The following is a 12,188-nucleotide window of genomic DNA, read 5'->3' on the forward strand; positions in this document are numbered from 1 at the left end:
AGGCTCTGGGGGCTGGAGAGGGAAAAACAGGTGTAATACAGGGGCTCTTTGGGGACTTGGGAATCATCCAGAATGATATTTCAACAACAGATATATTTTTTTTTAAGATTTTTTATTTATTTCTCTCCCCTTTCCCGCCCTCCCCCGCCGCCGGTTGTCTGCTCTCTGTGTCCATTCACTGTGTGATCTTCTGTGCCCACTTGTATTCTTGTCAGCGGCACCCAGAATCTCTCTTTTTGTTGTGTCATCTTGCTGCATCAGCTCTCCGTGTGAGCAGGGGGCACTTTTTCATGCTGGGCGGCTCTCCTTTCAGGGTGCACTCCTTGCACATGGGGCTCCCCTATGCAGGTATCACCCCTGCGTGGCACGGCACTCCTTGCCTGCATCAGCACGGGTCAGGAGGCCCTGGGTTTGAACCTTGGACCTCCCATGTGGTAGGCAGACACCCTATCCGTTGGGCCAAATCCACTTGCCGAGATATAGGCCATTTTATATCTTTCCATAACAGGTAGAATTGTGTGGGAGAGAGTGTAAAAAACAATGTGAACTATGGTCCATGCTCAGAGGCAATGCCCCAGGATGTGTTTCTCAATTGCAATGAATGTGTCACACTAATGAAGAATGTTGTTTATGTGGGAGGGTATGAGAGGTGTGGGGAGTGGGACATATGGGAATCCCTATATTTTCTGTGTAACATTTATGTAATCTAAGTGTCTTTTAAAAAATAAAAACATATATATATATTATTAAAGCCAATTTAATATAAAATCCAATGCAGATCCCTGTGCAAAGGAATGAGGAACTCCAGGGAAAAGCCAAAACAACCTGAACTGCTTTCTGAAAATTGCCAACCTAACTGATTTTGTGAGTTCAGAATTTTCCACTTACCCAGTCATAGAAGTCCAAAGGAATGCTACAATAACACACCAGATTAAACACAAAAGGTAACAATCAAGAGGAAATGCTTCAGCTGCTGGCACCCAATTACTCTTGATATTTTCATCAAAGAAAAATATTTCCTATTTCAAATTTTTTAAAAAAGTGTAATCACCTTCTATGGTAGGGTGGGTTTCAAACCATTTACCCGAAAGCTCCAATAATCAAGACACTACCTATTGTGCAGAATGTCTTTAAAGTAGGCTCTTTCCCCAGGAGGCCATTATCACTTTAAAGAGGAAAAGGAGAATGAGAACATTCCCCCTAAAATCCTTTTGCCCTTGCAAAATTTGGTCTTGGTCTAACGTACATACAGTCCTCAAAGAGTTTGGTATATTTATTCCAGGATATTAAAATGGAAATTTTTCTTAGTTTAGTGATAATAGACCACAAGGCAGAATTTCAAAGTGAGCGTCCAAGAATCAGAGGACTCAGGCCCCTCACACACAAGAATATAAAAAAATCAAAACCAAGAGAAAAGTGACTGAGAAGGGAATTTGTAACAAGAATTTATTTGGAAAGAGTTGTACTGTAACTCTACGTCCCTATGAGAAAGGGGTGGGGGGTGTCTATTCTCATTTCAAGCCTGGTGAAGAGGAATTCAGTGGTACCACTGAGAGCTTACCACATAGTTGCTACAGTATGGAAAACATAATGGACTAGTATATATGACTTCTGCCTGAAAATCCTACAGGGCTAGAGGTAGGTGACATGAGCTCAAGAAAAAGTAGCTGTGTTGGAATCTAGGATGAGCCTGCACTCTCCGAGTTCATAAGCATAAAGGATGCCTGAATGTTCCCATAGACAAGATGTGGGTCATCACAAGCAAGAGCTGGTGTGGGTCATATTAGGTCCTGTCTTACAAGGACTCCTGGATGCTTGACGAGACCCCGCAAATGAAAGCTGGAGGTGACTACCAGATTCTTTGGGGTGAAGAAGGAATAAATGATGAGCCACAGGAGAAAGAATATATCATCTGCATCAGGGGAGCTGTAGTGAAAGGGCCCCACTGATTGAGGCAGGGGTGGGGACAAAAGTCTAAAAAATCCTCAACAGGAGAGACAAAGTTAGCCTTTTATACCTGCTAGGTTCAGAGAATATAAAGCCACCCAACAGCAGGAACATCAAGTGAAAACATTCTGGCTCCCCTGATCTTTCCCTTCCAATCTGGAGGACTCAGACTAGGCAGTATGGCATGGGATAAAGAACAAATATGAGTGAAGGAACCAACTACATCTTTTCTTTGTGTGTTTTGGCAGTGTACCCACTGCAAATAAAATGCTACCCCAACAAAGTAAGTCCTGACATTTATCTTAAATTTGCTCTTATCGATGTATTAAGTAAGAGTAAGCATAACTGCACCTCTCACATAAGTAAGTTACCTTGGTCACACTAGTTTTGTTTTGTTTTTTGAATGAGCCCTACACTATTATGGTCATTTAACAGTATTTCCCAATTATGTATGATGTATATGCTCTCTTTAACCATCTCCATTTGGGAGTTTAAACTCTGTAAACTAATCTTTTTAACAAGGAAGAGTTTAAAGTTTTTTTGGTTCAGTTTGGTTTCTCTGCCTTCTGAAATTGTTGACATCTATCATGCCCTTAGCCTAGTACAGAGTATCTGTGTTCTTGATTAAACATTAATAGGCTGTCATGGGTTGAAAATGAGGATGTGAGCAAAATGCTATAAAAATAAAGGCTGTGAATTTGGGGATTGGAGTAGGAAAAGTCAAAAGAATTGAGAGTCTTAAGGTGTGACCTGAAATTGGACTTAAAGTGTAAAAGGAAAAAAGTTAGGAAGTTATTAGCAAGCAGCTTTCCATCTTCATCCCTACTATAGAGAGAATATGAAAAAGAAGTTACATATGTTAGATTAAGTCAGGCTGGAGTTGGAAGAAGGGGCTGAAAGAAGAAAATCACATGACTGCTCACTTTCTTTGCTTTCCTGTTCCTACCTAAAGAAAAAGGCCAACCCAAAAAGAAGACATCTGGTGGCTACTTCTAAGCTCTAGGATTCTGATTACATTTCTATTGGGAAGAAAAATTATTTGAGAGTTTGTTTCTCTGATTACATTTCTGTTGGGAAGAAAAATTATTTGAGAGTTTGTTTCAAGATTCTAGTTTTGCCTCAAATAACCGAAATTAAAATATTACCGGAATCTCTGAGCACCTACACTGGGAATTGTAGCCAGTTATGACTATCATTTTAAGCAGAACATATTAAGACAATAAATGGGAAATTACTCCATGGATTATTTAAAAATAGTTCTTCCCTGATACAAAAAATGGCAGGGAAGCGGCTGTGGCTCAATCAGTTGGGCTTCTGTCTACCATATGGGAGGCCCTGGGTTTGTGTTCCGGGGCCTCCTTGTGAAGGCAGGCTCACCCGCGCGCTGCTGAGTGTTGCCTGGCCCACAAGCACTGCGGAGAGCTGACTCAGCAAGGTGATGCAACAAAAAGGGAGACAAGTAAAAACACAGAAGAGCACGCAGCTAATGGACACAGAGAGCAGACAACAAGCAAGCCGCGAGGTGGGGGGAGGGTAGAAATAAAAATAAATACAAACACACAGAAGAATGCACAGTGAATGGACACAGAGAGCAGACAGCAAGCAAGATGCAAGGGGAGCAGGGAATAAAAAAAAATGACTGGCAGAGACAGAGAAGGAATTTGAGAAGACAAGCTGTAAATTTATTATTTATGCATAAACAAAAATAATTCATCCTTGCTCAGAAATTTGAGGATGCATAGAAATGGGTTCAGAAAGAGAGGGACATTTGGAAAATTCCTCCTTGGAATGAAGGGAAACACTAGCATAACTTCTGCAGACATGGGAAGGACTGAGCTATATTCCATTCCACAAACGGAGTTAGGGGGAAGGAGTAATGGTATAATACTATTTAGTGGACATTACTATGGGTTATAAAACGCGTTCACAAGCAATCAGAAGGGATTCAAAAGGTGTCTAAGAGATGAATGGGTAAATTTTAAGAAGGAATCTTTCAACATTTATGAAGGATCTATAATGTCACAGTTAAGAGAGTAACTGTGGAGTCAGTCTACCTGGGTTGAACCCCAGCATTGCCACTTAGTAGCTGTGTGAGCTTGGGCAAGTAATTGGTCTTTTTCAGGCCTGTTTCGATACCAGTAAAATGCATATAATTACAGTACCTACTTGTAGAGTTCTGTGAGGATTAAATGTGTACACCAGAAATGCTTAGAACAGTGTCTGGCACAGCATAAGAGCGTATAAGTGCACTGGCCTCTCACTGAACAGTAGTTCTATGGGAAAGAATGTAGGAACTAGAGAGGGAATCCAAGCCTCAAACAGGTTAGCAACTGCCCACCATCAGACTCACCTAAGTCTAATTCTAAATTCATGGGCTTTCTACTGTAATGCACTACTGCCATGAACCCAAGAGGGCTACAACTAAAAGGAGTCAAGTTTAGTTTTACTTCCTTTTCTCTGGCCTGTACTCTGATGGCATTATTACTGAGCAATGATCAACAGGTTGAGAATTGCCTTCTCTGGAGGGACCTTAAAATATAATGATTCTGATCCACTGATTCTGGAGGCAGACAGTCTTAGTTCAAATCTCAGCTTGACTTTTTTTTTTTTGTCTTTATTTTTTTAATGTTACATTCAAAAAATATGAGGTCCCCATATACCTCCCACCCCCCTCAACCCACTCCTTCCCCCATAACAACAACCTCCTCCATCATCATGAAACATTCATTGCATTTGGTGAATACATCTCTGAGCACTGCTGCACCTCATGGTCAATGGTCCACACTCTCCCACAGTCTACCCAGTGGGCCATGGGAGGACATACAATGTCCAGCAACTGTCCCTGCAGCACCCCCAGGACAACTCCAACCCCCGAAAATGCCCCCACATCACATCTCTTCCCCCCACTCCCTACCCCCAGCAGCCACCATGGCCACTTTCTCCACACCAATGCCACATTTTCTTCAATTACTAATCACAATAGTTCATGAATAGAATATTAGTAAGTCCACTCTAATCCATACTCTATTCCTCTATCCTGTGGACCCTGGGATGGTTATGTCCACTCCACCTCTATATTGAGAGGGGGCTCAGATTCCACATGGATGCTGGATGCAATTCTCCTGCTTTCAGTTGTAGGCACTCTTGGCTCCCTGGTGTGGTGGTTGACCTTCTTCACCTCCATGTTAGCTGAGTGGGGTATCAGCTTGACTTTTAACTGCCAAGTGACCTTGGAAACAGCACTTTAACCTCACTGAAACATAGATTGATAATCTACAGATTGAGAATATTATGTGCCTACCATGCTGGGTATTTTTAAGAATTAAATTAGAAATGCCTTTAAAAACAGCACAGAGCCTGCCACATGGCAAACACTCACATTTTAGCTGCTCTTGTTGTCGTCATCATCAGTGAGTTCAACCACCCAATCAATGCTTGAATTTCTTCTACACCACTGACTTTTAAGCATTTTTACCACAACGCAAGGAGAAAAAAACATTTCACTGTTACTCAGCATACCTATACATACATATATGAAACAAGCATTTTACCATATAATATTTTCCCTTAATACATTGAATGCATCCTGGTATTTTCCATCTATTTCATTGTACTTCAAATTTTAAATGCTGGTTATAACCCACTAAGTTGATTCCATGATGATGAATTGATCACAATGCCATACTATACCATTTCTATCAACCATTTCTAGGAATAGGGAGCTCACAAAGGCCCTCGGTTTAGTTCACTGATGTTTAATGAGTCTAAAGTGTGGTAAGCACTGTGCTAGAAATTAAATGCTTAAATAATTTTCAAATTATATAATCCACTTCCCCAAATAATTAAGCATGTGTGATAAAAATTACTCCAGGGATTTCATAAATAAGCAAGTCTCCAGAGCACAAAGCAGAATTCTGTCCCCTCATACAACAATACCCATTGGCTGTATACGTGTGTGTATGTGTTCATGGGTGTGTCTATTTTTAGTGTCAATAGTTAGGATAATGAGCTGAACAAGATGTGAGAATAAATGACTTTTTCTCTATCTTTAAAAAAAATCTCCACTTAATACTCAAGAGATAAACTAGAATTAAAATTGCATTTATGGTTTGGAGAGTTTCTGCCCACTTGGGGATATGATACTATTTTTACCTTAAGATTTATTCCTGCCTGCTTCTGAGAAGATGTGAAAGAGCTTACAGATTTGACTATTTCTAAGACATTTAAAGATTTTAATGGATGGAATAGAGATTTTTAAGCACCCATATTCCGAGAAAACGGATTGACTAAAGTTTTCCAGATAAGGCAAAAAATAATTAACTATCAATTAAATAATGAGTTAATAAAAATGTGGGGGCATTAGGTAGTACACAGACTCTCTTGTTCTCTATTTATTTCCTGACAAAGACAAATCAAATTGGTATGCAGGTTTCACTGAAGAAATAGAAAGTTGAAGTGATTTCTGCCTCTCTTCTCCTCCACAAAGGTAGACAATGTTGCAGTAAAATATAAGACAGTCGGGAAGCGGATTTGGCCCAAGGGATAGGGCATCTGCCTACCACATGGGAGGTCCAGGGTTCAAACCCAGGGCCTCCTTGACCCGTGTGGAGCTGGCTCACATGCGGATGCGTGCAAGGAGAGCTGCCCAGCGCGAAAGAAAATGCAGCCTGCCCAGGAATGGCACCGCACACACGGAGAGCTGACACACAAGATGATGCAATAAAAAGAGACACAGATTTCCGTGCAGCTCACAACAACAGAAGCGGACAAAGACGACGCAGCAAATAGACACAGAGAATAGACAACCGGGGTCGGGGGGAAGGGGAGAGAAATAAATAAATAAATAAATAAATCTTTAAAAAAAAAAACATTTCCTTACTTGCTTCCATGTTTGCCCTACATAAGCTTCCCCTTTTCACCCTCTCAGCAGAGCTCCCTTCTAACTTTCTGGATGGAATGTTGCCTGATGGATGAATTGCTCAATAAAGCTATGAAATCCTAATTTTCACATTGTTAAAAAGTTCTTCTTTTAAAACGGAAATATAAACACTCATTGTGATTTTTTGAGCATGTTAGAAACATTGATTGACTGAATATGAACCTTAAGACATAATATAATTTTGTTGCACATTTTGTTGCCATGTTCATATTTTTCATATACTTTTGCCTTCTGAAAAAAATGGAAGTGCTTCATTTCTCTCACCACCTCAGAGATCCCATAACATATGATTAGAAGTAACATCATTATTTACTACTTAAAATGAGTCAGAACCTTGACCAGTTGATAATTCTTTTAGTATTTAGCATGTCATCTTGAAGTTTTAGTTATATAACATTAAAGTTGTTCATTAAAAATACCTAAATAGATGCATTAAATTTACATGGATAACTATGCTGTGATAGTTTTACTGAAAAACAGGATATTAGTAACTTCTAGGTCCTGATGCATTCCCCTTCTTTGTTACTTTTTGGAGCTCTCACCATTTTAAAAAAGAGCAATTCACCCACTCTTACATAACCAAGAGGCATGACTAATTAGGATGCATACTTCCATCGTTGTTCACATCCTACTGAAATACTTGTTGACTGGAATGGACAAGAATGGAATGGAAGAATGAATGGAATAGAGGAATGGATCCCCCTTTATTTAGAACAAAAGAGGACTGTTGAGGCTTTCTGAGGGTTATGAAGGACAGAGTGATACCTTAGTAATGGCTGAAGAATTTTTAAAATGGCCATTCTGTGGTAGTTTGAGACTACGTGTACCCTGGAAAATCATGTTCTTAGAGCTGGTCCATCCCTGTGGGTAGGTACCTACTGTGGGTGGGTTATTTCAGTTAAGGGCCTTTTGATTAGGTTACTTCATTTAGGGCATGTCTTAATTCTCTTATTGGAGTCCTTATAAACAGGATAAATACAGACAGAGACAAGAGACAGAGATGGACAGGGAGACAGAGAGAAAACCAGAAGCAACTGAGAGAGAGGAGACAGACCAGCAACGGCACCAGGTGCCTTGCTATGTGCTTTACCATATGGTAGAAGAGTCCAGGATTCTCAGCAGCCGAGTCTTTGGGGAGGAAGAATCACCTGATGATGCTTTGATTTTTGGACATTTTCACCACCTCAGAACTGTAAGTTTTAAACGAATAAATCCCCATGTAAAAGCCGGTCCATTTCTGGTCGGCATCCTAGGAAAACTAAAACACATTCCTTTCAAGTTTCAGGTTTAGGGTATAAGTTGTGGTATAACCAAAGAGAGCATGAGGTAAAGACCACGCAGCCAAGGAAGCCGACTTGGCGCAGTGGTTAGGGCGTCCGTCTACCACAGGGGATGCCCGTGGTTCAAAACCCAGGGCCTCCTTGACCCGTGTGGAGCTGGCCCATGAGCAGTGCTGATGCGCACTAGGAGTGCTGTGCACGCAGGGGTGTCCCCCGCGCAGGGGAGCCCCACGCACAAGGAGTGCGCCCCGTAAGGAGAGCCGCCCTGCGCGAAAGAAAGTGCAGCCTGCCCAGGAATGGTGCCGCACACATGGAGAGCTGACGCAGCAAGATGACGCAATGAAAAGAGACACAGATTCCCGCAGAAGAACACCCAGCGGATGGACACAGAGAGCAGACAACTGGGGGATGGGGAAGGGGAGAGAAATAAATAAAAAATAAATCTTAAAAAAAAAAAAAAGACCACTCAGCCAGCCAATATTTATTGCGCACCGCTGTGTACCAGGCCCTAGATATTCAAAGCAGACATGGTCCCTCTCCTCAAGGACCTAAGAGTCTAGTTACTTTTAGCATGAAATTGGGGATAGACAATCTTGGTTTTGATTTCAGCTCTGCCACTTCTTGACTGTGGGATCTTGTATAATTTACCTCAGAGTCTTTCATCTCTAAAATGAAAATATTGATCATCCTAACATTGATACCTATATCAGGATTAATTAAGAAATATGAAGCACTTCACACATAATAAGCAAAAAAAAAAATGATTAAAGGCGACTTTTCCTTTTATTTCTCTCTGAAATTGTAGGAACATTAAAGTTATCCTCACTGACCCACTACTACCAGCTCCAAGATTAATAATGTAAGGGAAAAGTTAGGCTACAAGAGGCAACTATACCCTTTAACTTGGTCTGACCTGATAAAGACAAAGCACATTTGGTTAGAAAGTGCCCATAGAAGGTATTGTTACAAAGTAGAAAAAGTATGTGTGTCTGTTTTATTTCTCTTTTCCAAACAGAGAGACTGAAGTACTTAAGGGGAAAACCCACAAACAAATACAAAATACTTAATGAAACTTCTGATACACACATACACACACAAAAGTTGCAAGTAAATGACAATAGCATTTCTCCACTTGTAAGGCTTTTCTTGTTGGAATGAAAGAGCATGCATGTGAACAAAGTGGCCACTTTTTTTATCTACCCTTCTGGGTCTGGTGGTGGAGGAGGCCTGCTAGTCCACCAGTACAGGGAGAGAATTATGGTCAGCAACTAAGTTCAAGAGGGGCCATTTAGAGCGGACCAGGCAGGCGAGCCATATCTTGGTAAGTGCTGGATGGGGCAAAGCAGCACTTATGTGCTTTCAGAAGACTGAGTACCTGGGCAGTGTGACTTCTACTTTTTAGAGAATTGTCTCTACTGTGTTTTATATATATTTTACATATATTATATATATATACACAACATATATATATTTTAAGATTTATTTTTTATTTATTTCTCTCCCCTTCCCCGCCCCGACCCCCCGCAGTTGTCTGCTCTCAGTGTCCATTTGCTGTGTGTTCTTCTGTGTCCGCCTGTATTCTTGTCAGCAGCACTGGGAATCTATCTGTGTTTCTTTTCTTTGTGTCATCTTGCTGTGTCGGCTCTCCGTGTGTGTGGCACCATTCCTGGGCAGGCTGCACTTTCATTCGCACTGGGCGGCTCTCCTTACGGGGTGCACTCCTTGTGTGTGGGGCTTCCCTACGTGGGGGACACCCCTGCGTGGCACGGCACTCCTTGCGCGCATGAGCACTGCGCATGGGCCAGCTCCACACGGGTCAAGGAGGCCCGGGGTTTGAACCGCAGACCTCCCATGTGGTAGACAGACGCCCTAACCACTGGGCCAAGTCCGCTTCCCGAGGAAATGTTTTGACTGACTGACATCAAGTCTCCAATTTATATGGTGGGGGGGGTAGTGTTTTACAAACTGGGGAGCAGATATACAATGAGAGTATAGCACACTTATCCATTATAAAATAGGTTTCCCTACCTGACCAAGACCTGCTAATCACTAAATTTTGCAAAAACTGCAATTTAGAAAGCCGCAAACTTGGTCAATTTTTTTCTTTAAAAGTGTCCCTGCCATGCCTCAGAAATGAAGCTGCTCTTGGTAACTACCAGCACAGGTGGCCTTTTAATTTTTATTTAAAAACTTTCACTTAGCAGTAACGTTTAAAGACAAAATTTGAGGGCTTTAATGTTGAGGCCAAGTCTCCCTGACCCAACCTCCAAACCTCCACCACAGGCCCTCACAGGTATCCTTTCTTCCAGGTTTCAAACTGTTAAGTTTTGGTTGACCTCATTAATTTTATGGAGCCAGCCATGGTAGGTTTGGACCCTGGCCCCACCCCTTGGAGTTGTGAGACCTTGGGTAAGTTATTTAATCTCTTAGGGTCTGAGATTTCTCATCTGCAAAATGCAAGTACTAATAAATCTGACCTGGAGTGCTGTGGTAAGGATAAAGGAGATAATGCATGTAAAGGATGTGGACAAGTATCACTGGCTGGTATCTGTAAGAGCTCAGTAAAAACATGAAGCCTTCTCTGCTTTATAATTCTCTTCTTCCTTTTGTCTACTGTGTACTTTGATCCAAATGCTGCTGCTTTTCCAATGCTACTGAGCACTACATTGACAACTGAGTTAACATTTTTATTCAGCAGCATTGTACTCCAAAGGACAATAGGGAAAGGACAAATGGAAGAAATAAAGTAACCTCTCAACAAAGACTTAGTTTTGGTCCACAACAAAGCTGGAGCTTCGGTCACAACACAGAAGTCAACAACCACAGTGTGCCATGAGAAATTCAAACTATGGTGTATAAAGTGAGCAAAATACTCCATTATTTCAATATTTTAAAAAATGGACATCCGGTAGGTATCCTTTCCCTAGGGTGTGCATTTTGAACAATAATGGAGAACTATGTAGAAAAAGAAACTTCAAGAAACTTTTCAGTAAAATAGGTCATCAAATGGGCAGGAGAGAGAACATGTGTAAAATGTAACTTGCCTTAGACAATTACACCCCCTGGAATTTTTCTTTCTAGAAAGAATCTGAATTAATGTTCTTTGGACTTTTACCAGCAGTAAAGTAAACAGGAAGAATCTCTCAGAAGCTCTTTATGAAGTTATACAAAGAACTATTTTTTAAACGTTTTATGGTTGGCATCTTAAGATAACTTTTTTTTATTTTTAAGGAAAGGGCTTCTTAGTCCTTCTGATATGTTGATAACATGCACCACAGATCTCAGTAATTACAGCAGATAAGTCTTGATGAAGCAGTTGAAAAGATTACAGCCTAAGAATATCAGAAAATAAAAGGAAAACACTCCCACTGGGTTATGCCCTTCTATCTAATGCATTTGGGCCTAAAGAAAATTACAGATTACAGACTCCTATTCACAGGCTCCCTCTAGGGTGCTGAGGCAGCAGACCCACCTGCCATGGCAACCTTTTGATATCACTGACTCGGAAGGCATTTACCTTCCTCTGCAGGGCTTCACAGTCTCAAAGTGTTTTCACTTGCATTGTCTCAGAGCGTTAAGCAGGACATGAAGTGGTTAGAGCCGCACATAATCTAGACATTTTGGGAAACGGACTTTGGCCCAGTGGTTAGGGCGTCCGTCTACCATATGGGAGGTCCACGGGTTCAAACCCCGGGCCTCCTTGACCTGTGTGGAGCTGGCCCATGTGCAGTGCTGATGCGCGCAAGGAGTGCCGTGCCACGCAGGGGTGTCCCCCGCGTGGGGGAGCCCCACGCGCAAGGAGTGCGCCCATGAGGAAAGCCGCCCAGCGTGAAAAGAAAGTACAGCCTGCCCAGGAATGGCGCCGCCCACACTTCCCGTGCCGCTGATGACAACAGAAGCGGACAAAGAAACAAGACGCAGCAAATAGACACCAAGAACAGACAACCAGGGGAGGGGGGGGAATTAAATAAATAAATAAAATCTTTAAAAAAAAAAAAAATCTAGACATTTTATTCCATTGA

The 12,188-nt window shown here is 41.6% G+C and overlaps 1 protein-coding gene across 16 annotated transcripts in view; it reads right to left on the reverse strand.

Annotated features, from left to right (window-relative positions):
- NCALD (neurocalcin delta) overlaps positions 1 to 12,188 on the reverse strand; it is a 420,474-nt gene that overhangs the window by 340,141 nt on the left and 68,145 nt on the right. For 2 of the 16 annotated variants that reach the window (XM_071207958.1, XM_071207957.1), the window contains exon 1: positions 5,327 to 5,406. The exons of 13 other annotated variants lie outside the window; for them this stretch is intronic. The gene's annotated coding sequence lies outside the window, so the exon portion shown is untranslated. Of the gene's footprint in view, positions 1 to 5,326; positions 5,407 to 12,188 lie in introns of those variants that run through there. One more of the 16 variants, XM_071207956.1, reaches the window with a different exon arrangement.

This window comes from Dasypus novemcinctus, chromosome 14, assembly GCF_030445035.2.
Source record: "Dasypus novemcinctus isolate mDasNov1 chromosome 14, mDasNov1.1.hap2, whole genome shotgun sequence".
Lineage (NCBI taxonomy): Eukaryota > Metazoa > Chordata > Mammalia > Cingulata > Dasypodidae > Dasypus > Dasypus novemcinctus.